Below are 27383 nucleotides of genomic sequence, written 5' to 3' on the forward strand. Positions count from 1 at the left end.
ATGGAGTGTGTCAGAGAGTGTCAGAGAGTAACAGAGAGTGATAGAGAGTTTCAGAGAGTTTCAGAGAATGTCAGAGTGTGTCAGAGAGTAACAGAGAGTGATAGAGAGTGATAGAGAGTGTCAGAGAGTGTCAGAGTCTGTCACAGTGTGATAGAGAGCGTCAGTGAGTGATAGAGAGTGTCTGAGAGTGTCAGAGAGTGATAGAGAGTGTCAGAGAGTGTCAGAGAGTAACAGAGAGTGATAGAGAGTGTCAGAGAGTGTCAGAGAGTTTCAGACTGTGTCAGAGAGTGTCAGAGAGTGATGGAAAGTGTCAGAGAGTGATATAGAGTGTCTGAGAGTGACAGAGAGTATCTGAGGGTGTCTGTCAGTGTCAGAGAGTGATAGAGAATGTCTGAGAGTATCAGAGTGTGTCAGAGAATGTCAGAGAGCGATAGTGTGTGTCAGAGTGTGTCACAGAGTGTCAGAGAGTGTCAGAGAGTGATAGAGAGTGATAGAGAGTGTCAGAGAGTTTCAGACTTTGTCAGAGTGTGTCAGAGAGTGATAGAAAGTGTCAGAGAGTTTTAGAGAGTGTCTGAGAGTGTCTGAGAGTGACAGAGAGTGTCTGAGGGTGTCAGTCAGTGATAGAGAGTGTCTGAGAGTGTCAGAGAGTGTCAGAGTGTGTCAGAGAATGTCAGAGAGCGAGAGAGTGTGTCAGAGTGTGTCACAGAGTGTCAGAGAGAGTCAGAGAGTGATAGAGATTGTCAGAGAGTGTCAGAGTGGGTCAGAGAATGTCAGAGAGGGATAGAGAGTGTCAGAGAGAGTGTGAGTGTGTCAGAGAGTTTCAGAGAGTGTCAGAGAGTGAGAGAGAGTGTCTGAGAGTGTCTGTGAGTGTCTGAGAGATACAGAGTGTGTCTGAGAGTTTCAGTGAGTGTCAGAGAGTGATAGAGAGTGTCTGAGAGTGTCTGAGAGTGTCAGCGAGTGATAGAGAGTGTCTGAGAGTGTCTGGGAGTGTCGGCGAGTGATGGAGAGTGATAGAGAGTTTCTGAGAATGTCAGAGAGTGATAGAGAGTGATAGAGAGTGTCTGAGATTGTCAGAGAGTGACAGCGCGTGTCTGAGAGAGTCAGTGAGTGTCAGAGTGTGTTTAGAGAGTGTCTGAGAGTGTCTGAGATAGTCAGAGATTGTCAGAGTGTGTCAGAGAGTGATAGAGAGTGAAAGAGAATGTCTGAGAGTTTCTGAGAGTGTCAGAGAGTGTCAGTGCGTGATAGAGAGTGTCAGAGAGTGATCGAGAGTGTCAGAGAGTGTCAGAGACAGTCAGAGTGGGTCAGAGAGTGATAGAGAGTGATAGAGAGTGTCTGAGAGTGTCAGAGAGTGTCAGAGTGTGTCAGAGAGTGTCAGAGAGTGATAGAGAGTGATATACAGTGATATAGAGTGATAGAGAGTGTCTGAGTGTGTCAGAGTGTGTCAAAGAGTGTCAGAGAGGGTCAGAGTGAGTCAGAGTGAGTCAGAGTGTGAACTTCGGATCATTCGGGAGGCGGAGGAGGTTATTGAGAGGAGTTATGGGGAGGTAGTCACACCTCAGGTAAAAGAAGTAGGTAGATGGGTTACCGTCAGGGGAAGGAGAGGGAACCAGCAGGCAGTGCAGGGATCCCCTGTGGCTGTTTCCCTCAACAACAGGTATACCGTTTTGGATACTGTTGCGGGGGACGACTTACCAGGGGTAAGCAATGGGGTACAGATATCTGGCACAGAGTCTGTCCCTGTAGCTCAGAAGGGAAGGGGGAAGAGGAGCAGAATATTAGTAATTGGGGACTCCATAGTTAGGGGAACAGATAGGAGGTTCTGTGGGAACGAGAGAGACTCACGGTTGGTATGTTGCCTCCCAGGTGCCAGGGTTCGTGATGTCTCGGATCGTGTTTTTGGGATCCTTAATGGGGAGGGGGAGCAGCCCCAAGTCGTGGTCCACATCGGCACCAACGACATAGGTAGGAAGAGAGATGGGGATTTAAGACAGAAATTTAGGGAGCTAGGGTGGAAGCTTAGAGCAAGAACAAACAGAATTGTTATCTCTGGGTTGTTGCCCGTGCCACGTGATAGCGAAGCGAGGAATAGGGAGAGAGAGGAGTTGAACACGTGGCTGCAGGGATGGTGCAGGAGGGAGGGATTTGGTTTCCTGGATAATTGGGGCTCTTTCTGGGGTAGGTCGGACCTCTACAAACAGGATGGTCTTCACCTGAACCAGAGGGGTACCAATATCCTGGGGGGGAGGTTTGCTAGTGCTCTTCGGGGGGGTTTAAACTAATTCAGCAGGGGAATGGGAATCCAAATTGTAGTGTCAGTGTACAGGATGTTGAGAGTAGTGAGGTCAGGGATATGGTTACAAGGAAGCAAGAGGGCACTGGCAAGCAAGAACCTGGTTTAAAGTGTGTCTATTTCAACGCCAGGAGCATCCGGAATAAGGTGGGTGAGCTTGCAGCATGGGTTGGTACCTGGGATCTCGATGTAGTGGCCATTTCGGAGACATGGGTAGAGCAGGGGCAGGAATGGATGTTGCAGATTCCGGGATTTAGATGTTTCAGTAAGAACAGAGAAGATGGTAAAAGAGGGGGGGGGGTGTGGCATTGTTAATCAAGGAGAGTATTACAGCGACAGAAAGGACGTTTGAGGACTCGTCTACTGAGGTAGTATGGGCTGAGGTTAGAAACAGGAGAGGTGAGGTTACCCTGTTGGGAGTCTTTTATAGACCTCCGAATAGTTCCAGAGATGTAGAGGAAAGGATAGCGAAGATGATTCTCGATAGGGGTGAGAGTAACAGGGTAGTTGTTATGGGGGACTTTAACTTTCCAAATATCGACTGGAAATACTATAGTTCGAGTACTTTAGATGGGTCAGTTTTTGTCCAGTGTGTGCAGGAGGGTTTTCTGACACAGTATGTAGACAGGCCAACCAGGGGCGATGCCACATTGGATTTGGTACTGGGAAATGAACCCGGCCAGGTGTTAGATTTAGATGTAGGTGAGCACTTTGGTGACAGTGATCACAATTCGGTTAGGTTTACCTTAGCGATGGGCAGGGACAGGTATATACCGCAGGGCAAGAATTATAACTGGGGGAAAGGAAATTATGATGCGATTAGGCAAGATTTAGGATGCGTAGGATGGGGAAGGAAACTGCAGGGGATGGGAACAATCGAAATGTGGAGCTTATTCAAGGAGCAGCTACTGCGTGTCCTTGATAAGTATGTACCTGTGAGGCAGGGAGGAAGTTGTCGTGCGAGGGAGCCGTGGTTTACTAAAGAAGTTGAAGCGCTTGTCAAGAGGAAGAAGAAGGCTTATGTTAGGATGAGACGTGAAGGCTCAGTTAGGGCGCTTGAGAGCTACAAGCTAGCCAGGAAGGATCTAAAGGGAGAGCTAAGAAGAGCAAGGAGAGGACACGAGAAGTCATTGGTGGTTCGGATCAGGGAAAACCCTAAGGCTTTCTATAGGTATATCAGGAATAAAAGAATGACTAGAGTTAGATTAGGGCCAATCAAGGATAGTAGTGGGAAGTTGTGTGTGGAATCAGAGGAGATAGGGGAAGTGTTAAATGAATATTTTGCGTCAGTATTTACAGTAGAGAAAGAAAATGTTGTTGAGAATACTGAGATTCAGGCTACAAGGCTAGATGGGATTGAGGTTCACAAGGAGGAGGTGTTAGCAATTTTGGAAAGTGTGAAAATAGATAAGTCCCCTGGGCCAGATGGGATTTATCCTAGGATTCTCTGGGAAGTTAGGGAGGAGATTGCAGAGCCTTTGTCCTTGATCTTTATGTCATCATTGTCGACAGGAATAGTGCAGGAAGACTGGAGGATTGCAAATGTTGTCCCCTTGTTCAAGAAGGGGAGCAGAGACAGCCCTGGTAATTATAGACCTGTGAGCCTCACTTCGGTTGTGGGTAAAATGTTGGAAAAGGTTATAAGAGACAGGATTTATAATCATCTTGAAAAGAATAAGTACATTAGAGATAGTCAGCACGGTTTTGTGACGGGTAGGTCGTGCCTCACAAACCTTATTGAGTTTTTCGAGAAGGTGACCAAACAGGTGGATGAGGGTAAAGCAGTGGATGTGGTGTATATGGATTTCAGTAAGGCGTTTGATAAGGTTCCCCACGGTAGGCTATTGCAGAAAATACGGAAGTATGGGGTTGAAGGTGATTTAGAGCTTTGGATCAGAAATTGGCTAGCTGAAAGAAGACAGAGGGTGGTGGTTGATGGCAAATGTTCATCCTGGAGTATAGTTTCTAGTGGTGTACCGCAAGGATCTGTTTTGGGGCCACTGCTGTTTGTCATTTTTATAAATGACCTGGAAGAGGGTGTAGAAGGGTGGGTTAGTAAATTTGCAGATGACACTAAGGTCGGTGGAGTTGTGGATAGTGCCGAAGAATGTTGTAGGGTACAGAGAGACATAGATAGGCTGCAGAGCTGGGCTGAGAGATGGCAAATGGAGTTTAATGCGGAAAAGTGTGAGGTGAATCACTTTGGAAGGAGTAACAGCAATGCAGAGTACTGGGCTAATGGGAAGATTCTTGTTAGTGTAGATGAGCAGAGAGATCTTGGTGTCCAGGTGCATAAATCCCTGAAGGTTGCTAACCAGGTTAATAGGGCTGTCAAGAAGGCATATGGTGTGTTAGCTTTTATTAGTAGGGGGGTCGAGTTTCGGAGCCACGAGGTCATGCTGCAGCTGTACAAGACTCTGGTGAGACCGCACCTGGAGTATTGCGTGAGGTTCTGGTCACCGCATTATAGAAAGGATGTGGAAGCTATGGAAAGAGTGCAGAGGAGATTTACTAGGATGTTGCCTGGTATGGAGGGAAGGTCTTACGAGGAAAGGCTGAGGGACTTGAGGTTGTTTTCGTTGGAGAGAAGGAGGAGGAGAGGTGACTTAATAGAGACATATAAGATAATCAGAGGGTTAGGTAGGGTGGATAGTGAGCGTCTTTTTCCTCGGATGGTGATGGCAAACACGAGGGGACATAGCTTCAAGTTGAGGGGTGATAGATATAGGACAGATGTGAGAGGTAGTTTCTTTACTCAGAGAGTAGTAAGGGCGGGGAATGCCCTGCCTGCAGCAGTAGTAGATTGGCCAACTTTAAGGGCATTTGAGTGGACATTGGATAGACACATGGATGGAAATAGAATAGTGTAGGTCAGATGGTTTCACAGCTCGGCGCAACATCGAGGGCCGAAGGGCCTGTACTGCGCTGTAATATTCTAAAAAAAAAGAGTGTGCCAGTGAGTGATAGAGAGTGATGGAGAGTGTCAGAGAATTTCATAGAGTGATAGATAGTGTCAGAGAGTGATATAGAGTGATAGAGAGTGTCTGAGAGTGTCTGAGAGAGTCAGAGAGTGTCTGAGAGTGTCAGAGAGTGATGGAGAGTGAAAGAGAGTGTCATAGAGAATCTGAGATAGATAGGGAGTGATAGGGAGTGTCATAGAGGGATAGAGAGTGAAAGAGAGTGTCTGAGAGTGTCAGAGATTATCTGAGAGTGTCAGAGAGTGTCAGAGTGTAATAGAAAGTGTCAGAGAGTGTCTGAGAGGTTCAGAGAGTGATATAAAGTGTCAGAGAGTGTCTGAGAGAGTCAGAGAGAGTCAGAGAGTGTCAGAGAGTGAGAGAGAGTGTCCGAGAGTGTCCGAGAGTGATGGAGTGTGATAGAGAGTGTCTTTGAGTGTCAGAGAGTGTCAGAGAGTGATAAAGAAAGTCAGAGAGTGATCGAGTGTGTCTGAGAGTGTCAGAAAATGTCAGAGTGTGTCAGAGAGTGATAGAGAGTCATAGAGAGTGTCTGAGAGTGTCAGAGTGTGTCAGAGAGTCAGAGAGTGATAGAGAGTGTCAGTGAGTGATAGAGAGTGTCTGAGAGTGTCAGAGATTGATAGAGAGTGTCAGAGTGTGTCAGAGAGTGTCAGAGAATGTCAGAGTGTGTCAGAGAGTAACAGAGAGTAACAGAGAGTGATGGAGAGTGATAGAGAGTGACAGAGAGTGTCAGAGACTGTCAGAGTGTGATAGAGAGTGTCAGTGAGTGATAGAGAGTGTCTGAGAGTGTCAGAGTTTGATAGAGAGTGATAGAGAGTGTCTGAGAGTGTCAGAGAGTGATAGAGAGTGTCTGAGAGTTTCAGAGAATGTCAGAGAGTGATAGAGAGTGTCTGAGAGTGACAGAGAGTGTCTGAGAGTGATAGGGAGTGTCTGAGTGTGTCTGAGGGTGTCAGTCAGTGTCAGAGAGTGATAGAGAGTGTCTGAGAGTGTCAGAGATTGTCAGATTGTGTCAGAGTGTGTCAGAGAGTGATGGAGAGTGATAGAGAGTGCCTGACAGTGTCTGAGAGTGTTAGAGTTTGATATAGAGTGATAGAGAGTGTCTGAGAGTGTCAGAGAGTGATAGAGAGTGTCTGAGAGTTTCAGAGAATGTCAGAGAGTGATAGAGAGTGTCTGAGAGTGACAGAGAGTGTCTGAGAGTGATAGAGAGTGTCTGAGTGTGTCTGAGGGTGTCAGTCAGTGTCAGAGAGTGATAGAGAGTGTCTGAGAGTGTCAGAGATTGTCAGATTGTGTCAGAGTGTGTCAGAGAGTGATGGAGAGTGATAGAGAGTGTCTGACAGTGTCAGAGAGTGTCAGAGTGTGTCAGAGAATGTCAGAGAGCGATAGAGTGTGTCAGAGAGTGTCAGAGAGTGTCAGCGAGTGATAGAGAGTGTCAGAGAGTGTCAGAGTGTGTCAGAGAGTGTCAGAGTGTGATAGAGAGTGTCAGAGAGAGTGTGAGTTTGTCAGAGAGTTTCAGAGAATGTCAGAGAGTGAGAGAGAGTGTCTGAAGTGTCTGAGAGAGACAGAGAGAGTCTGAGATTTTCAGTGAGTGTCAGAGAGTGATAGAGAGTGTCTGAGAGTGTCTGAGATTGTCAGCGAGGGAAAGAGAGTGATAGAGAGTGTCTGAGAGTGTCTGAGAGTGTCAGCGAGTGATAGAGAGTGATAGAGAGTTTCAGAGAATGTCAGAGATTGTCAGAGAGTGATAGAGAGTGATAGAGAGTGTCTGAGAGTGTCAGAGAGTTACAGAGCGTGTCTGAGAGTGTCAGTGAGTGTCAGAGAGTGCTAGAGAGTGTCTGAGAGTGTCTGAGAGTGTCAGCGAGTGATAGAAAGTGTTTAGAGAATGTCCGAGATTGTCTGAGAGTGTCAGAGATTGTCAGAGTGTGTCAGAGAGTGATAGAGTGTGATAGAGAGTGTCTGAGAGTGTCAGAGAGTGTCAGTGAGTGATAGAGAGAGTCAGAGAGTGATAGAGAGTGTATGAGAGTGTCAGAAAGTGATAGAGAGTGTCAGAGAGTGATAGAGAGTGTCAGAGAGTGTCAGAGACAGTCAGAGTGTTTCAGAGAGTGATAGAGAGTGATAGAGAGTGTCTGAGAGTGTCAGAGAGTGTCAGAGTGTGTCAGAGAGTGATAGAGTGTGATAGAGAGTGATAGACAGTGATAGAGAGTGATAGAGAGTGTCTGAGTGTGTCAGAGTGTGTCAGAGAGTGTCAGTTAGTGTCAGAGAGGGTCAGAGTGTGTCAGAGTGTGCCAGAGAGTGATAGATAGTGTCAGAGAGTGATATGGAGTGATAGAGAGTGTCTGAGAGTGTCTGAGAGAGTCAGAGAGTGTCTGAGAGTGTCAGAGAGTGTCTGAAAGTGTCAGAGATTGATGGAGAGTGAAAGAGAGTGTCATAGAGAATCTGAGAGTGTTAGGGAGTGATAGGGAGCGTCATAGAGGGATAGAGAGTGAAATAGAGTGTCTGAGAGTGTCACAGATTGTCAGACAGTGTCAGAGAGTGATAGAAAGAGTCTGAGACTGTCTGAGATTATCTGAGAGTGTCAGAGAGTGTCAGAGTGTGATATAATGTGTCAGAGAGTGTCTGAGAGGTTCAGAGAGTGATATAAAGTGTCAGAGAGAGAGTCTGAGAGAGTCAGAGAGAGTCAGAGAGTGTCAGAGAGTGATAGAGAGTGTCCGAGAGTGTCAGAGAGTGATGGAGATTGATAGAGTGTGATAGAGAGTGTCTTTGAGTGTCAGAGAGTGATAGAGAATGTCAGAGAGTGATCGAGAGTGTCTGAGAGTGTCTGTGAGTGACAGAGTATGTCAGAGAGTGACAGAGAGTGTCAGAGATTGTCAGAGTGTGTCAGAGAGTGTCAGAGAGTGTCAGAGAGTGTCAGAGAGTGTCAGAGAGTGTCAGAGTGTGTCAGAGAGTAACAGAGAGTAACAGAGAGGGATAGAGAGTGATAGAGAGTGTCTGAGAGTGTCATAAAGTGTCAGAGTGTGTCAGAGAGTGATAGAGAGTGATAGAGAGTGTCAGAGTGTGTCAGAGAGTGTCTGAGAGTGTCAGAGATTGATAGAGAGTGTCTGAGAGTGTCAGAGAGTGATAGAGAGTTTCAGAGACTGATAGAAAGTGTCAGAGATTGTCAGAGTGTGTCAGAGAGTGTCAGAGAATGTCAGAGTGTCTCAGAGAGTAACAGAGAGTGATAGAGAGTGATAGAGCGTGTCAGGGAGTGTCAGAGACTGTCAGAGTGTGTCATAGTTTGATAGAGAGAGAGAGAGAGAATGTCTGAGAGTGTCAGAAAGTGTCAGAGTGTGTCAGAGAGTGATAGAGAGTGATAGAGAGTGATAGAAAGTGTCAGAGAGTGATACAGAGTGTCAGAGAATGTCTGAGAGTGTCGGAAAGTGTCAGAGAGTGTCAGAGAGTGATGGAGATTGTCAGAGAGTGTCAGAGAGAGTCAGAGTGGCCAGAGAGTGATAGAGAGTGATAGAGAGTGTCAGAGAGTTTCATGGAGTGATAGATAATGACAGAGAGTGTCAGATAGTGATATAGAGAGATATAAAGTGTCTGAGAGAGTCTGAGAGTGTCAGAGAGTGTCTGACAGTGTCAGAGAGTGATAGAAAGTGTCTGAGAATGTCTGAGATTATGTGAGAGTGTCAGAGTGTGATAGAAAGTGTCAGCGAGTGTCTGAGAGATTCAGAGAGTGATAGAGAGTGTCTGAGAGTGATAGGGAGTGTCATAGAGGGATAGAGAGCGAAATAGTGTGTCTGAGAGTGTCAGAGATTGTCAGACAGTGTCAGGGAGTGATAGAAAGTGTCTGAGACGGTCTGAGATTATCTGAGAGAGTCAGAGTGTGATAGAAAGTGTCAGCGAGTGTCTGAGAGATTCGGAGAGTGATCGAGAGAGTCTGAGAGTGTCAGAGAGTGATGGAGAATGAAATAGATTGTCATAGAGATTCTGAGAGTGTTAGGGAGAGATAGGGAGTGTCATAGAGGGACAGAGAGTGAAAGTGAGTGTCTGAGAGTGTCAGAGATTGTCAGACAGAGTCAGAGAGTGATAGAAAGTGTATGAGAGTGTCTGAGAGTGTCAGAGAGTGTCAAACAGTGTCAGAGAGTGATAGAAAGTGACAGAGAGGGTCTGAGAGTGTCAGACAGTGATAGAAAGTGCCAGAGAGTGTCTGAGAGGGTCTGAGAGAGTCAGAGAGTGTCTGAGAGTGTCAGAGAGTGTCAGAGTGTGTCAGAGAGTGGTAGACAGTGTCAGAGAGTGTCAGAGAGTGATAGAGAGTGCCTGAGAGTGATAGAGAGTGACAGAGAGTGACAGAATGTGTCAGAGTGTGATAGAGTGGTTCAGAGAGTGGTAGAGAATGGTAGAGATTGTCAGAGAGTGAAAGAGAGTGTCAGTGAGTGTCAGAGAGTGATAGAGAGTGCCTGAGAGTGATAGAGATTGACAGAGAGTGTCAGAGAGTGACAGAAATTGTCAGAGTGTGATAGAGAGTGTCAGAGAGTGATAGAGAGTGATAGAGAGTTTCTGAGAATGTCAGAGTGTCAGAGAGTGATAGAGAGTGATAGAGAGTGTCTGAGAGTGTCAGAGAGTGTTTAGAGAGTGTCTGAGAGTGTCTGAGATAGTCAGAGATTGTCAGAGTGTGTCAGAGAGTGATCGAGAGAGAAAGAGATTGTCTGAGAGTTTCTGAGATTGTCAGAGTGTGTCAGAGAGTGTTAGTGAGTGATAGAGAGTGTCAGAGAGTGATAGAGAGTGTCTGAGAGTGTCAGAAAGTGATAGAGAGTGTCAGAGAGTGATAGAGAGTGTCTGAGAGTATCAGAGACAGTCAGAGTGGGTCAGAGAGTGATAGAGAGTGACAGAGAGTGTCTGAGAGTGTCAGAGAGTGTCAGAGTGTTTCAGAGAGTGTCAGAGAGTGATAGAGAGTGATAGACAGTGATATAGAGTGATAGAGAGTGTCTGAGTGTGTCTGAGTGTGTCAGAGAGGGTCAGAGTGAGTCAGAGTGTGCCAGAGAGTGATAGAGAGTGATGGAGAGTGTCAGAGAGTTTCATAGAGTGATAGATAGTGTCAGAGAGTGATATAGAGTGATAGCCAGTGTCTGAGAGTGTCTGAGAGTGTCATAGAGTGTGTGACAGTGTCAGAGAGTGATGGAGAGTGAAAGAGAGTGTCATAGAGAATCTGAGATTGTTGAAGCGTGATAGGGAGTGTCATAGAGGGATAGAGAGGGAAAGAGAGTGTCTGAGAGTGTCAGAGATTGACAGACAGTGACAGAGAGTGATGGGAAGTGTCTGAGACTGTCTGAGATTATCTGAGAGTGTCAGAGAGTGTCAGAGTGTGATAGAAAGTGTCAGAGAGTGTCTGAGAGATTCAGAGAGAGTCAGAGAGTGTCAGAGAGTGAGAGAGAGTGTCCGAGAGTGTCAGAGAGTGGTAGAGTGTGATAGAGTGTGATAGAGAGTGTCTTTGAGTGTCAGAGAGTGTCAGAGAGTGATCGAGTGTGTCTGAGAGTGTCAGAGAGCGTCAGAGTGTGTCAGAGAGTAACAGAGAGGGATAGAGAGTGATAGAGAGTGTCTGAGAGTGTCAGAAAATGTCAGAGTTTGTCAGAGAGTGATAGAGAGTGATAGAGAGTGTCAGAGTGTGTCAGAGTGTGTCAGAGAGTGATAAAGAAAGTCAGAGAGTGATCGAGTGTGTCTGAGAGTGTCAGAGAGTGTCAGAGTGTGTCAGAGAGTAACAGAGAGGGATAGAGAGTGATAGAGAGTGTCTGAGAGTGTCAGAAAATGTCAGAGTTTGTCAGAGAGTGTCAGGGAGTGATATAGAGTGTCAGTGAGTGATAGAAAGTGTCTGAGAGTGTCAGAGATTGATAGAGAGTGTCAGAGTGTGTCAGAGAGTGTCAGAGAATGTCAGAGCGTGTCAGAGAGTAACAGAGAGTGATGGAGAGTGATAGAGAGTGTCAGAGAGTGTCAGAGACTGTCAGAGTGTGATAGAGAGTGTCAGTGAGTGATAGAGAGTGTCTGAGAGTGTCAGAGTTTGATAGAGAGTGATAGAGAGTGCCTGAGAGTGTCAGAGAGTGACAGAGATTGTCTGAGAGTTTCAGAGAATGTCAGAGAGTGATAGAGAGTGTCTGAGAGTGACAGAGAGTGTCTGAGAGTGATAGAGAGTGTCTGAGTGTGTCTGAGGGTGTCAGTCAGTGTCAGAGAGTGATAGAGAGTGTCTGAGAGTGTCAGAGATTGTCAGATTGTGTCAGAGTGTGTCAGAGAGTGATGGAGAGTGATAGAGAATGTCTGACAGTGTCAGAGAGTGTCAGAGTGTGACAGAGAATGTCAGAGGGCGATAGAGTGTGTCAGAGTGTGTCACAGAGTGTCAGAGAGTGATAGAGAGTGTCAGCGAGTGTCTGAGAGATTCAGAGAGTGATAGAGAGAGTCTGAGAGTGTCTGAGAGATTCTGAGAGTGTTAGGCAGAGATAGGGAGTGTCATAGAGGGACAGAGAGTGAAAGTGAGTGTCTGAGAGTGTCAAAGATTGTCAGACAGAGTCAGAGAGTGATAGAAAGTGTATGAGAGTGTCTGAGAGTGTCAGAGAGTGTCAAACAGTGTCAGAGAGTGACGGAAAGTGACAGAGAGTGTCTGAGAGTGTCAGACAATGATAGAAAGAGTCAGAGAGTGTCTGAGAGGGTCTGAGAGAGTCAGAGAGTGTCTGAGAGTGTCAGAGAGTGTCAGAGAGTGATAAAGAAAGTCAGAGAGTGATCGAGTGTGTCTGAGAGTGTCAGAGAGTGTCAGAGAGTGTCAGAGTGTGTCAGAGAGTAACAGAGAGGGATAGAGAGTGATAGAGAGTGTCTGAGAGTGTCTGAGATAGTCAGAGATTGTCAGAGAGTATCAGAGAGTGATCGAGAGAGAAAGAGATTGTCTGAGAGTTTCTGAGAGTGTCAGAGTGTGTCAGAGAGTGTCAGTGAGTGATAGAGAGTGTCAGAGAGTGATAGAGAGTGTCTGAGAGTGTCAGAAAGTGATAGAGAGTGTCAGAGAGTGATAGAGAGTGTCTGAGAGTGTCAGAGACAGTCAGAGTGGGTCAGAGAGTAATAGAGAGTGACAGAGAGTGTCTGAGAGTGTCAGAGAGTGTCAGAGTGTTTCAGAGAGTGTCAGAGAGTGATAGAGAGTGATAGACAGTGATATAGAGTGATAGAGAGTGTCTGAGTGCGTCTGAGTGTGTCAGAGAGGGTCAGAGTGAGTCAGAGTGTGCCAGAGAGTGATAGAGAGTGATGGAGAGTGTCAGAGAGTTTCATAGAGTGATAGATAGTGTCAGAGAGTGATATAGAGTGATAGCCAGTGTCTGAGAATGTCTGAGAGTGTCAGAGAGTGTGTGACAGTGTCAGAGAGTGATGGAGAGTGAAAGAGAGTGTCATAGAGAATCTGAGATTGTTAAAGCGTGATAGGGAGTGTCATAGAGGGATAGAGAGGGAAAGAGAGTGTCTGAGAGTGTCAGAGATTGACAGACACAGACAGAGAGTGATGGGAAGTGTCTGAGACTGTCTGAGATTATCTGAGAGTGTCAGAGAGTGTCAGAGTGTGATAGAAAGTGTCAGAGAGTGTCTGAGAGAGTCAGAGAGAGTCAGAGAGTGTCAGAGAGTGAGAGAGAGTGTCCGACAGTGTCAGAGAGTGGTAGAGAGTGATAGAGTGTGATAGAGAGTGTCTTTGAGTGTCAGAGAGTGTCAGAGAGTGTCAGAGTGTGTCAGAGAGTAACAGAGAGGGATAGAGAGTGATAGAGAGTGTCTGAGAGTGTCAGAAAATGTCAGAGTTTGTCAGAGAGTGATAGAGAGTGATAGAGAGTGTCAGAGTGTGTCAGAGTGTGTCAGAGAGTGATAAAGAAAGTCAGAGAGTGATCGAGTGTGTCTGAGAGTGTCAGAGAGTGTCAGAGAGTGTCAGAGTGTGTCAGAGAGTAACAGAGAGGGATAGAGAGTGATAGAGAGTGTCTGAGAGTGTCAGAAAATGTCAGAGTTTGTCAGAGAGTGTCAGGGAGTGATATAGAGTGTCATTGAGTGATAGAGAGTGTCTGAGAGTGTCAGAGATTGATAGAGAGTGTCAGAGTGTGTCAGAGAGTGTCAGAGAATGTCAGAGTGTGTCAGAGAGTAACAGAGAGTGATGGAGAGTGATAGAGAGTGTCAGAGAGTGTCAGAGACTGTCAGAGTGTGATAGAGAGTGTCAGTGAGTGATAGAGAGTGTCTGAGAGTGTCAGAATTTGATAGAGAGTGATAGAGAGTGCCTGAGAGTGTCAGAGAGTGTCTGAGTGTGTCTGAGGGTGTCAGTCAGTGTCAGAGAGTGATAGAGAGTGTCTGAGAGTGTCAGAGATTGTCAGATTGTGTCAGAGTGTGTCAGAGAGTGATGGAGAGTGATAGAGAATGTCTGACAGTGTCAGAGAGTGTCAGAGTGTGACAGAGAATGTCAGAGAGCGATAGAGTGTGTCAGATTGTGTCACAGAGTGTCAGAGCGTGATAGAGAGTGTCTGAGAGTGTCTGAGAGATTCTGAGAGTGTTAGGCAGAGATAGGGAGTGTCATAGAGGGACAGAGAGTGAAAGTGAGTGTCTGAGAGTGTCAGAGATTGTCAGACAGAGTCAGAGAGTGATAGAAAGTGTATGAGAGTGTCTGAGAGTGTCAGAGAGTGTCAAACAGTGTCAGAGAGTGACAGAAAGTGACAGAGAGTGTCTGAGAGTGTCAGACAATGATAGAAAGAGTCAGAGAGTGTCTGAGAGGGTCTGAGAGAGTCAGAGAGTGTCTGAGAGTGTCAGAGAGTGTCAGAGAGTGATAAAGAAAGTCAGAGAGTGATCGAGTGTGTCTGAGAGTGTCAGAGAGTGTCAGAGAGTGTCAGAGTGTGTCAGAGAGTAACAGAGAGGGATAGAGAGTGATAGAGAGTGTCTGAGAGTGTCTGAGATAGTCAGAGATTGTCAGAGAGTATCAGAGAGTGATCGAGAGAGAAAGAGATTGTCTGAGAGTTTCTGAGAGTGTCAGAGTGTGTCAGAGAGTGTCAGTGAGTGATAGAGAGTGTCAGAGAGTGATAGAGAGTGTCTGAAAGTGTCAGAAAGTGATAGAGAGTGTCAGAGAGTGATAGAGAGTGTCTGAGAGTGTCAGAGACAGTCAGAGTGGGTCAGAGAGTGATAGAGAGTGACAGAGAGTGTCTGAGAGTGTCAGAGAGTGTCAGAGTGTTTCAGAGAGTGTCAGAGAGTGATAGAGAGTGATAGACAGTGATATAGAGTGATAGAGAGTGTCTGAGTGTGTCTGAGTGTGTCAGAGAGGGTCAGAGTGAGTCAGAGTGTGCCAGAGAGTGATAGAGAGTGATGGAGAGTGTCAGAGAGTTTCATAGAGTGATAGATAGTGTCAGAGAGTGATATAGAGTGATAGCCAGTGTCTGAGAGTGTCTGAGAGTGTCAGAGAGGGTGTGACAGTGTCAGAGAGTGATGGAGAGTGAAAGAGAGTGTCATAGAGAATCTGAGATTGTTAAAGCGTGATAGGGAGTGTCATAGAGGGATAGAGAGGGAACGAGAGTGTCTGAGAGTGTCAGAGATTGACAGACAGTGACAGAGAGTGATGGGAAGTGTCTGAGACTGTCTGAGATTATCTGAGAGTGTCAGAGAGTGTCAGAGTGTGATAGAAAGTGTCAGAGAGTGTCTGAGAGAGTCAGAGAGAGTCAGAGAGTGTCAGAGAGTGAGAGAGAGTGTCCAAGAGTGTCAGAGAGTGGTAGAGAGTGATAGAGTGTGATAGAGAGTGTCTTTGAGTGTCAGAGAGTGTCAGAGAGTGATAAAGAAAGTCAGAGAGTGATCGAGTGTGTCTGAGAGTGTCAGAGAGTGTCAGAGTGTGTCAGAGAGTAACAGAGAGGGATAGAGAGTGATAGAGAGTGTCTGAGAGTGTCAGAAAATGTCAGAGTTTGTCAGAGAGTGATAGAGAGTGATAGAGAGTGTCAAAGTGTGTCAGAGTGTGTCAGAGAGTGATAAAGAAAGTCAGAGAGTGATCGAGTGTGTCTGAGAGTGTCAGAGAGTGTCAGAGAGTGTCAGAGTGTGTCAGAGAGTAACAGAGAGGGATAGAGAGTGATAGAGAGTGTCTGAGAGTGTCAGAAAATGTCAGATGTTTGTCAGAGAGTGTCAGGGAGTGATATAGAGTGTCAGTGAGTGATAGAGAGTGTCTGAGAGTGTCAGAGATTGATAGAGAGTGTCAGAGTGTGTCAGAGAGTGTCAGAGAATGTCAGAGCGTGTCAGAGAGTAACAGAGAGTGATGGAGAGTGATAGAGAGTGTCAGAGAGTGTCAGAGACTGTCAGAGTGTGATAGAGAGTGTCAGTGAGTGATAGAGAGTGTCTGAGAGTGTCAGAAAATGTCAGAGTTTGTCAGAGAGTGATAGAGAGTGATAGAGAGTGTCAGAGTGTGTCAGAGTGTGTCAGAGAGTGATAAAGAAAGTCAGAGAGTGATCGAGTGTGTCTGAGAGTGTCAGAGAGTGTCAGAGAGTGTCAGAGTGTGTTAGAGAGTAACAGAGAGGGATAGAGAGTGATAGAGAGTGTCTGAGAGTGTCTGAGAGTGTCAGAAAATGTCAGAGTTTGTCAGAGAGTGTCAGGGAGTGATATAGAGTGTCAGTGAGTGATAGAGAGTGTCTGAGAGTGTCAGAGATTCATAGAGAGTGTCAGAGTGTGTCAGAGAGTGTCAGAGAATGTCAGAGAATGTCAGAGCGTGTCAGAGAGTAACAGAGAGTGATGGAGAGTGATAGAGAGTGTCAGAGAGTGTCAGAGACTGTCAGAGTGTGATAGAGAGTGTCAGTGAGTGATAGAGAGTGTCTGAGAGTGTCAGAGTTTGATAGAGAATGATAGAGAGTGCCTGAGAGTGTCAGAGAGTGACAGAGATTGTCTGAGAGTTTCAGAGAATGTCAGAGAGTGATAGAGAGTGTCTGACAGTGACAGAGTGTGTCTGAGAGTGATAGAGAGTGTCTGAGTGTGTCTGAGGGTGTCAGTCAGTGTCAGAGAGTGATAGAGAGTGTCTGAGAGTGTCAGAGATTGTCAGATTGTGTCAGAGTGTGTCAGAGAGTGATGGAGAGTGATAGAGAATGTCTGACAGTGTCAGAGAGTGTCAGAGTGTGACAGAGAATGTCAGAGAGCGATAGAGTGTGTCAGAGTGTGTCACAGAGTGTCAGAGAGTGATAGAGAGTGTCAGCGAGTGTCTGAGAGATTCAGAGAGTGATAGAGAGAGTCTGAGAGTGTCTGAGAGATTCTGAGAGTGTTAGGCAGAGATAGGGAGTGTCATAGAGGGACAGAGAGTGAAAGTGAGTGTCTGAGAGTGTCAGAGATTGTCAGACAGAGTCAGAGAGTGATAGAAAGTGTATGAGAGTGTCTGAGAGTGTCAGAGAGTGTCAAACAGTGTCAGAGAGTGACAGAAAGTGACAGAGAGTGTCTGAGAGTGTCAGACAATGATAGAAAGAGTCAGAGAGTGTCTGAGAGGGTCTGAGAGAGTCAGAGAGTGTCTGAGAGTGTCAGAGAGTGTCAGAGAGTGATAAAGAAAGTCAGAGAGTGATCGAGTGTGTCTGAGAGTGTCAGAGAGTGTCAGAGAGTGTCAGAGCGTGTCAGAGAGTAACAGAGAGTGATGGAGAGTGATAGAGAGTGTCAGAGAGTGTCAGAGACTGTCAGAGTGTGATAGAGAGTGTCAGTGAGTGATAGAGAGTGTCTGAGAGTGTCAGAGTTTGATAGAGAGTGATAGAGAGTGCCTGAGAGTGTCAGAGAGTGACAGAGATTGTCTGAGAGTTTCAGAGAATGTCAGAGAGTGATAGAGAGTGTCTGAGAGTGACAGAGAGTGTCTGAGAGTGATAGAGAGTGCCTGAGTGTGTCTGAGGGTGTCAGTCAGTGTCAGAGAGTGATAGAGAGTGTCTGAGAGTGTCAGAGATTGTCAGATTGTGTCAGAGTGTGTCAGAGAGTGATGGAGAGTGATAGAGAATGTCTGACAGTGTCAGAGAGTGTCAGAGTGTGACAGAGAATGTCAGAGAGCGATAGAGTGTGTCAGAGTGTGTCACAGAGTGTCAGAGAGTGATAGAGATTGTCAGCGAGTGTCTGAGAGATTCAGAGAGTGATAGAGAGAGTCTGAGAGTGTCTGAGAGATTCTGAGAGTGTTAGGCAGAGATAGGGAGTGTCATAGAGGGACAGAGAGTGAAAGTGAGTGTCTGAGAGTGTCAGAGATTGTCAGACAGAGTCAGAGAGTGATAGAAAGTGTATGAGAGTGTCTGAGAGTGTCAGAGAGTGTCAAACAGTGTCAGAGAGTGACAGAAAGTGACAGAGAGTGTCTGAGAGTGTCAGACAATGATAGAAAGAGTCAGAGAGTGTCTGAGAGGGTCTGAGAGAGTCAGAGAGTGTCTGAGAGTGTCAGAGAGTGTCAGAGAGTGATAAAGAAAGTCAGAGAGTGATCGAGTGTGTCTGAGAGTGTCAGAGAGTGTCAGAGAGTGTCAGAGCGTGTCAGAGAGTAACAGAGAGTGATGGAGAGTGATAGAGAGTGTCAGAGAGTGTCAGAGACTGTCAGAGTGTGATAGAGAGTGTCAGTGAGTGATAGAGAGTGTCTGAGAGTGTCAGAGTTTGATAGAGAGTGATAGAGAGTGCCTGAGAGTGTCAGAGAGTGACAGAGATTGTCTGAGAGTTTCAGAGATTGTCAGAGAGTGATAGAGAGTGTCTGAGAGTGACAGAGAGTGTCTGAGAGTGATAGAGAGTGTCTGAGTGTGTCTGAGGGTGTCAGTCAGTGTCAGAGAGTGATAGAGAGTGTCTGAGAGTGTCAGAGATTGTCAGATTGTGTCAGAGTGTGTCAGAGAGTGATGGAGAGTGATAGAGAGTGTCTGAGAGATTCAGAGAATGTCAGAGATTGATAGAGAGTGTCTGAGAGTGACAGAGAGTGTCTGAGAGTGATAGAGAGTGTCTGAGTGTGTCTGAGGGTGTCAGTCAGTGTCAGAGAGTGATAGAGAGTGTCTGAGAGTGTCAGCGATTGTCAGATTGTGTCTGAGTGTGTCAGAGAGTGATGGAGAGTGATAGAGAGTGTCTGACAGTGTCAGAGAGTGTCAGAGTGTGACAGAGAATGTCAGAGAGCGATAGAGTGTGTCAGAGTGTGTCAGAGAGTGTCAGAGACTGATAGAGAGTGTCAGAGAGTGTCAGAGAGTGAGAGAGAGTGTCTGAAGTGTCTGAGAGACAGAGAGAGTCTGAGATTTTCAGTGAGTGTCAGAGAGTGATAGAGAGTGTCTGAGAGTGTCTGAGAGTGTCAGCGAGTGATAGAGAGTGATAGAGAGTGTCAGAGAGTGTCTGAGAGTGTCAGCGAGTGATGGAGAGTGATAGAGAATTTCTGACAATGTCAGAGAGTGTCAGAGAGTGATAGAGAGTGATAGAGAGTGTCAGAGAGTTACAGAGCGTGTCTGAGAGTGTCAGTGAGTGTCAGAGAGTGATGGAGAGTGTCTGAGAGTGTCTGAGAGTGTCAGAGATTGTCAGAGTGTGTCAGAGAGTGATAGCGAGTGATGGAGAGTGTCTGAGAGTGTCTGAGAGTGTCAGAGTGTGTCAGAGAGTGTCAGTGAGTGATAGAGAGTGTCAGAGAGTGATAGAGAGTGATAGAGAGTGTATGAGAGTGTCAGAAAGTGATAGAGAGTGTTAGAGAGTGATCGAGAGTGTCAGAGAGTGTCAGAGACAGTCAGAGTGTTTCAGAGAGTGATAGAGAGTGATAGAGAGTGTCTGAGAGTGTCAGAGAGTGTCAGAGAGGGTCAGAGTGTGTCAGAGTGTGCCAGAGAGTGATAGAGAGTGATGGAGAGTGATATACAGTGATTGAGAGTGATAGAGAGTGTCTGAGTGTGTCAGAGAGTGTCAGAGAGGGTCAGAGTGTGTCAGAGTGTGCCAGAGAGTGATAGAGAGTGATGGAGAGTGTCAGAGAGTTTCATAGAGTGATAGATAGTGTCTGAGAGTGTCAGAGATTGTCAGATTGTGTCAGAGTGTGTCAGAGAGTGATGGAGAGTGATAGAGAATGTCTGACAGTGTCAGAGAGTGTCAGAGTGTGACAGAGAATGTCAGAGAGCGATAGAGTGTGTCAGAGTGTGTCACAGAGTGTCAGAGAGTGATAGAGAGTGTCAGCGAGTGTCTGAGAGATTCAGAGAGTGATAGAGAGAGTCTGAGAGTGTCTGAGAGATTCTGAGAGTGTTAGGCAGAGATAGGGAGTGTCATAGAGGGACAGAGAGTGAAAGTGAGTGTCTGAGAGTGTCAGAGATTGTCAGACAGAGTCAGAGAGTGATAGAAAGTGTATGAGAGTGTCTGAGAGTGTCAGAGAGTGTCAAACAGTGTCAGAGAGTGACAGAAAGTGACAGAGAGTGTCTGAGAGTGTCAGACAATGATAGAAAGAGTCAGAGAGTGTCTGAGAGGGTCTGAGAGAGTCAGAGAGTGTCTGAGAGTGTCAGAGAGTGTCAGAGAGTGTTAGACAGTGTCAGAGAATGTCAGAGAGTGATAGACAGTGCCTGAGAGTGATAGAGAGTGACAGAGAGTGACAGAATGTGTCAGAGTGTGATAGAGTGTTTCAGAGAGTGACAGAGAGTGGTAGAGAATGGTAGAGATTGTCAGAGAGTGACAGAGAGTGTCAGTGAGTGTCAGAGAGTGATAGAGAGTGCCTGAGAGTGATAGAGATTGACAGAGAGTGTCAGAGAGTGACAGAAAGTGTCAGAGTGTGATAGAGAGTGTCAGAGAGTGATAGAGAGTGATAGAGAGTTTCGGAGAACGTCAGAGAGTGTCAGAGAGTGATAGAGAGTGATAGAGAGTGTCTGAGAGTGTCAGTGAGTGTCAGAGAGTGTTTAGAGAGTGTCTGAGAGTGTCTGAGATAGTCAGAGATTGTCAGAGTGTGTCAGAGAGTGATCGAGAGTGAAAGAGAGTGTCTGAGAGTTTCTGAGAGTGTCAGAGTGTGTCAGAGAGTGTCAGTGAGTGATAGAGAGTGTCAGAGTTTGATAGAGAGTGTCAGAGAGTGATAGAGAGTGTCTGAGAGTGTCAGAAAGTGTTAGAGAGTGTCTGAGAGTTTCTGAGAGTGTCAGAGTGTGTCAGAGAGTGTCAGTGAGTGATAGAGAGTGTCAGAGTTTGATAGAGTGTGTCAGAGAGTGATAGAGAGTGTCTGAGAGTGTCAGAAAGTGATAGAGAGTGTCAGAGAGTGTCAGAGAGTGTCAGAGAGTGTCAGAGACAGTCAGAGTGGGTCAGAGAGTGATAGAGAGTGATAGAGAGTGTCTGAGAGTGTCAGAGAGTGTCAGAGTGTGTCAGAGAGTGTCAGAGAGTGATAGAGATTGATAGACAGTGATAGAGAGTGATGGAGAGTGTCTGAGTGTGTCAGAGACGGTCAGAGTGAGTCAGAGTGAGTCAGAGTGCGCCAGAGAGTGATAGAGAGTGATGGAGAGTGTCAGAGAGTTTCATAGAGTGATAGATAGTGTCAGAGAGTGATATGGAGTGATAGACAGTGTCTGAGAGTGTCTGAGAGTGTCAGAGAGTGTCTGACAGTGTCAGAGAGTGATGGAGAGTGAAAGAGAGTGTCATAGAGAATCTGAGATTGTTAGGGAGTGATAGGGAGTGTCATAGAGGGATAGAGAGTGAAAGAGAGTGTCTGAGAGTGTCAGAGATTGTCAGACAGTGTCAGAGAGTGATAGGAAGTGTCTGAGACTGTCTGAGATTATCTGAGAGTGTCAGAGAGTGTCAGAGTGTGATAGAAAGTGTCAGAGAGTGTCTGAGAGTGTCCGAGAGTGTCAGAGAGTGGTAGAGAGTGATAGAGTGTGATAGAGAGTGTCTTTGAGTGTCAGAGAGTGTCAGAGAGTGATAAAGAAAGTCAGAGAGTGATCGAGTGTGTCTGAGAGTGTCAGAGAGTGTCAGAGAGTGTCAGAGTGTGTCAGAGTGTGTCAGAGAGTAACAGAGAGGGATAGAGAGTGATAGAGAGTGTCTGAGAGTGTCAGAAAATGTCAGAGTGTGTCAGAGAGTGATAGAGAGTGATAGAGAGTGTCTGAGAGTGTCAGAGTGTGTCAGAGAGTGTCAGAGAGTGATAGAGAGTGTCAGTGAGTGATAGAGAGTGTCTGAGAGTGTCAGAGATTGATAGAGAGTGTCAGAGTGTGTCAGAGAGTGTCAGAGAATGTCAGAGCGTGTCAGAGAGTAACAGAGAGTGATGGAGAGTGATAGAGAGTGTCAGAGAGTGTCAGAGAGTGTCAGAGACTGACAGAGTGTGATAGAGAGTGTCAGTGAGTGATAGAGAGTGTCTGAGAGTGTCAGAGTTTGATAGAGAGTGATAGAGAGTGTCTGAGAGTGTCAGAGAGTGATAGAGAGTGTCTGAGAGTTTCAGAGAATGTCAGAGAGTGATAGAGAGTGTCTGAGAGTGACAGAGAGTGTCTGAGAGTGATAGAGAGTGTCTGAGTGTGTCTGAGGGTGTCAGTCAGTGTCAGAGAGTGATAGAGAGTGTCTGAGAGTGTCAGCGATTGTCAGATTGTGTCTGAGTGTGTCAGAGAGTGATGGAGAGTGATAGAGAGTGTCTGAGAGATTCAGAGAATGTCAGAGATTGATCGAGAGTGTCTGAGAGTGACAGAGAGTGTCTGAGAGTGATAGAGAGTGTCTGAGTGTGTCTGAGGGTGTCAGTCAGTGTCAGAGAGTGATAGAGTGTGTCTGAGAGTGTCAGCGATTGTCAGATTGTGTCTGAGTGTGTCAGAGAGTGATGGAGAGTGATAGAGAGTGTCTGACAGTGTCAGAGAGTGTCAGAGTGTGACAGAGAATGTCAGAGAGCGATAGAGTGTGTCAGAGTGTGTCAGAGAGTGTCAGAGACTGATAGAGAGTGTCAGAGAGTGTCAGAGAGTGAGAGAGAGTGTCTGAAGTGTCTGAGAGACAGAGAGAGTCTGAGATTTTCAGTGAGTGTCAGAGAGTGATAGAGAGTGTCTGAGAGTGTCTGAGAGTGTCAGCGAGTGATAGAGAGTGATAGAGAGTGTCTGAGAGTGTCTGAGAGTGTCAGCGAGTGATGGAGAGTGATAGAGAATTTCTGACAATGTCAGAGAGTGTCAGAGAGTGATAGAGAGTGATAGAGAGTGTCAGAGAGTTACAGAGCGTGTCTGAGAGTGTCAGTGAGTGTCAGAGAGTGATGGAGAGTGTCTGAGAGTGTCTGAGAGTGTCAGAGATTGTCAGAGTGTGTCAGAGAGTGATAGCGAGTGATGGAGAGTGTCTGAGAGTGTCTGAGAGTGTCAGAGTGTGTCAGAGAGTGTCAGTGAGTGATAGGGAGTGTCAGAGAGTGATAGAGAGTGATAGAGAGTGATAGAGAGTGATATACAGTGATTGAGATTGATAGAGAGTGTCTGAGTGTGTCAGAGAGTGTCAGAGAGGGTCAGAGTGTGTCAGAGTGTGCCAGAGAGTGATAGAGAGTGATGGAGAGTGTCAGAGAGTTTCATAGAGTGATAGATAGTGTCAGAGAGTGATATAGAGTGATAGAGAGTGTCTGAGAGTGTCTGAGAGAGTCAGAGAGTGTCTGAGAGTGTCAGAGAGTGTCAGAGAGTGTCTGAAAGTGTCAGAGATTGATGGAGAGTGAAAGAGAGTGTCATAGAGAATCTGAGAGTGTTAGGGAGTGATAGGGAGTGTCATAGAGGGATAGAGAGTGAAAGAGAGTGTCTGAGAGTGTCACAGATTGTCAGACAGTGTCAGAGAGTGATAGAAAGTGTCTGAGAATGTCTGAGATTATCTGAGAGTGTCAGAGAGTGTCAGAGTGTGATAGAAAGTGTCAGAGAATGTCTGAGAGGTTCAGAGAGTGACATAAAGTGTCAGAGAGAGTCTGAGAGAGACAGAGAAATTCAGAGAGTGTCAGAGAGTGATCGAGAGTGTCCGAGAGTGTCAGAGAGTGATAGAGATTGATAGAGTGTGATAGAGAGTGTCTTTGAGTGTCAGAGAGTGTCAGAGAATGTCAGAGAGTGACAGAGAGTGTCAGAGATTGTCAGAGTGTGTCAGAGAGTGTCAGAGAGTGTCAGAGAGTGTCAGAGAGCGTCAGAGTGTGTCACAGAGTAACAGAGAGGGATGGAGAGTGATAGAGAGTGTCTGAGAGTGTCAGAAAGTGTCAGAGTGTGTCAGAGAGTGATAGAGAGTGTCAGAGAGTGTCAGTGAGTGATAGAGATTGTCTGAGAGTGCCAGAGATTGATGGAGAGTGTCTGAGAGTGTCAGAGAGTAACAGGGAGTGATAGAGAGTGATGGAGAGTGTCAGAGAGTGTCAGAGACTGTCAGAGTGTGTCAGAGTTTGATCGAGAGTGAGAGAGAGTGTCTGAGAGTGTCAGAAAGTGTCAGAGTGTGTCAGAGAGTGATAGAGAGTGTCTGAGAGTGTCGGAACGTGTCAGAGAGTGTCAGAGAGTGATGGAGAGTTTCAGAGAGTGTCAGAGAGAGTCAGAGTGGCCAGAGAGTGACAGAGAGTGATAGAGAGTGTCAGAGAGTTTCATGGAGTGATAGATAGTGACAGAGAGTGTCAGAGAGTTATATAGAGTGATAGAGAGTGTCTGAGAGTGTCTGAGAGAGTCTGAGAGTGTCAGAGAGTGTCTCACTGTGTCAGAGAGTGATAGAAAGTGTCTGAGAATGTCTGAGATTATCTGAGAGTGTCAGAGTGTGATAGAAAGTGTCAGCGAGTGTCTGAGAGATTCAGAGAGCGATAGAGAGTGTCTGAGAGTGTTAGGGAGTGATAGGGAGTCTCATAGAGGGATAGAGAGCGACATAGTGTGTCTGAGAGTGTCAGAGATTGTCAGACAGTGTCAGAGATTGATAGAAAGTGTCTGAGACGGTCTGAGATTATCTGAGAGTGTCAGAGAGTGTCAGAGTGTGATAGAAAGTGTCAGCGAGTGTCTGAGAGATTCAGAGAGTGATAGAGAGAGTCTGAGAGTGTCTGAGAGAGTCTGAGAGTGTCAGAGAGTGATGGAGAGTGAAAGAGATTGTCATCGAGATTCTGAGAGTGTTAGGGAGAGATAGGGAGTGTCATGGAGGGAGAGAGAGTGAAAGTGAGTGTCTGAGAGTGTCAGAGATTGTCAGACAGAGTCAGAGATTGATAGAAAGTGTATGAGAGTGTCTGAGATTGTCAGAGAGTGTCAAACAGTGTCAGAGAGTGATAGAAAGTGACAGAGAGTGTCTGAGAGTATCAGAGAGTGATAGAAAGTGTCAGAGAGTGTCTGAGAGGGTCTGAGAGAGTCAGAGAGTGTCTGAGATTGTCAGAGAGTGTCAGAGAGTGGTAGACAGTGTCAGAGAGTGTCAGAGAGTGATAGAGAGTGCCTGAGAGTGATAGAGAGTGACAGAGCGTGTCAGAGAGTGACAGAATGTGTCAGAGCGTGATGGAGTGTTTCAGAGAGAGACAGAGAGTGGTAGAGAATGGTAGAGATTGTCAGAGAGTGACAGAGAGTGTCAGTGAGTGTCAGAGAGTGATAGAGAGTGCCTGAGAGTGATAGAGATTGACAGAGAGTGCCAGAGAGTGTCTGAGAGTGTCTGAGAGTGTCTGAGATAGTCTGAGAGTGTCAGAAAGTGATACAAAGTGTCAGAGAGTGTCTGCGAGTGTCAGAGAGTTTCAGAGAGTGATAAAGAGTTTCAGAGAGTGCCTGAGAGTGTCAGTGTGTGTCAGGCTGAGTCAGAAAGTGATATAGAGTGTCAGAGAGTGTCAGAGAGCGTCTTAGAGTGTCAGAGAGTGTCAGAGAGTGTCAGAGAGTGTCTGAGAGTGTCAGAGAGTGTCAGAGAGTGTCAGAGAGTGATAGAGAGAGTCAGAGAGAGTCTGAGAGTGTCAGGGAGAGTCTGAGAGTGTCAGAGAGTGTCAGAGAGTGATAGAGAGTGCCAGAGAGTGATAGAGATTGCCAGACAGTGCCAGAGAGTGTATGAGTGTGTCTGAGAGTGTCTGAAAGTGTCAGAGAGTGTCAGAGAGTCATAGAGAGTGTCAGAGAGTGTCTGAGAGTGATGGAGAGTGGTAGAGAGTGTCAGAGAGTGACAGAGAGTGGTAGAGAGTGTCAGTGAGTGACAGAGAGTGTCAGAGAGTGATATGAGTTCCTGAGAGTGATAGAGAGTGACAGAGAGTGTCAGAGAGTGACAGAAAGTGTCAAAGTGTGATAGAGAGTGTCAGAGAGTGATAGAGAGTGCCAGGGAGTGTCTGAGAGTGTCTGAGAGTGTCTGAGATTGCCTGAGAGTGTCTGAAAGTGATAAAATGTGTCAGAGAGTGTCTGCGAGTGTCAGAGAGTTTCAGCGAGTGATAGAGAGTTTCAGAGAGTGCCTGAGAGTGTCACTGTGTGTCAGGCAGAGTCAGAAATTGATATAGAGTGTCAGAGAGTGATAGAGAGTGTCAGAGAGCGTCTGAGAGTTTCAGAGAGTTTCAGAGAGTTTCAGAGAGTGTCAGAGTGTTTCTGAGAATGTCAGAGAGTGTCAGAGAGTGACAGAGAGAGTCAGAGAGAGTCTTTTAGTGTCAGGGAGAGTCTGAGAGTGTCAGAGAGTGATAGAGAGTGCCAGAGAGTGATAGAGAGTGCCAGAGAGTGCCGGAGAGTGTATGAGTGTGTCTGAGAGTGTCTGAATATGTCAGAGAGTGTCAGAGAGTCATAGAGAGTGTCAGAGAGTGTCTGAGACTGTCAGAGTGTGTCAGAGTTTGATCGAGAGTGAGAGAGAGTGTCTGAGAGTGTCAGAAAGTGTCAGAGTGTGTCAGAGAGTGATAGAGAGTGTCTGAGAGTGTCGGAACGTGTCAGAGAGTGTCAGAGAGTGATGGAGAGTGTCAGAGAGTGTCAGAGAGAGTCAGAGTGGCCAGAGAGTGACAGAGAGTGATAGAGAGTGTCAGAGAGTTTCATAGAGTGATAGATAGTGACAGAGAGTGTCAGAGAGTTATATAGAGTGATAGAGAGTGTCTGAGAGTGTCTGAGAGTGTCAGAGAGTGTCTGACAGTGTCAGAGAGTGACAGAAAGTGTCTGAGAATGTCTGAGATTATCGGAGAGTGTCAGAGTGTGATAGAAAGTGTCAGCGAGTGTCTGAGAGATTCAGAGAGTGATAGAGAGTGTCTGAGATTGTTAGGGAGTGATAGGGAGTCTCATAGAGGGATAGAGAGCGACATAGTGTGTCTGAGAGTGTCAGAGATTGTCAGACAGTGTCAGAGAGTGATAGAAAGTGTCTGAGAAGGTCTGAGATTATCTGAGAGTGTCAGAGAGTGTCAGAGTGTGATAGAAAGTGTCAGCGAGTGTCTGAGAGATTCAGAGAGTGATAGAGAGAGTCTGAGAGTGTCTGAGAGAGTCTGAGAGTGTCAGAGAGTGATGGAGAGTGAAAGAGATTGTCATCGAGATTCTGAGAGTGTTAGGGAGTCATAGGGAGTGTCATGGAGGGAGAGAGAGTGAAAGTGAGTGTCTGAGAGTGTCAGAGATTGTCAGACAGAGTCAGAGATTGATAGAAAGTGTATGAGAGTGTCTGAGATTGTCAGAGAGTGTCAAACAGTGTCAGAGAGTGATAGAAAGTGACAGAGAGTGTCTGAGACTGTCAGAGAGTGATTGAAAGTGTCAGAGAGTGTCTGAGAGGGTCTGAGAGAGTCAGAGAGTGTCAGAGAGTGTCTGAGATTGTCAGAGAGTGTCAGAGAGTGGTAGAGAGTGGTAGAGAGTGTCAGAGAGTGTCAGAGAGTGATAGAGAGTGCCTGAGAGTGATAGAGAGTGACAGAGAGTGTCAGAGAGTGACAGAATGTGTCAGAGCGTGATGGAGTGTTTCAGAGAGAGACAGAGAGTGGTAGAGAATGGTGGAGATTGTCAGAGAGTGACAGGGAGTGTCAGTGAGTGTCAGAGAGTGATAGAGAGTGCCTGAGAGTGATAGAGATTGACAGAGAGTGCCAGAGAGTGTCTGTGAGTGTCTGAGATAGTCTGAGAGTGTCAGAAAGTGATACAAAGTGTCAGAGAGTGTCTGCGAGTGTCAGAGAGTTTCAGAGAGTGATAGAGAGTTTCAGAGAGTGCCTGAGAGTGTCAGTGTGTGTCAGGCTGAGTCAGAAAGTGATATAGAGTGTCAGACAGTGATAGAGAGTGTCAGAGAGCGTCTGAGAGTGTCAGAGAGTGTCTGAGAGTGTCAGAGAGTGTCAGAGAGTGTCAGAGAGTGATAGAGAGTGTCAGAGAGAGTCTGAGAGTGTCAGGGAGAGTCTGAGA

The sequence above is a fragment of the Heterodontus francisci genome, chromosome 22, assembly GCF_036365525.1.
Source record: "Heterodontus francisci isolate sHetFra1 chromosome 22, sHetFra1.hap1, whole genome shotgun sequence".
NCBI lineage: Eukaryota > Metazoa > Chordata > Chondrichthyes > Heterodontiformes > Heterodontidae > Heterodontus > Heterodontus francisci.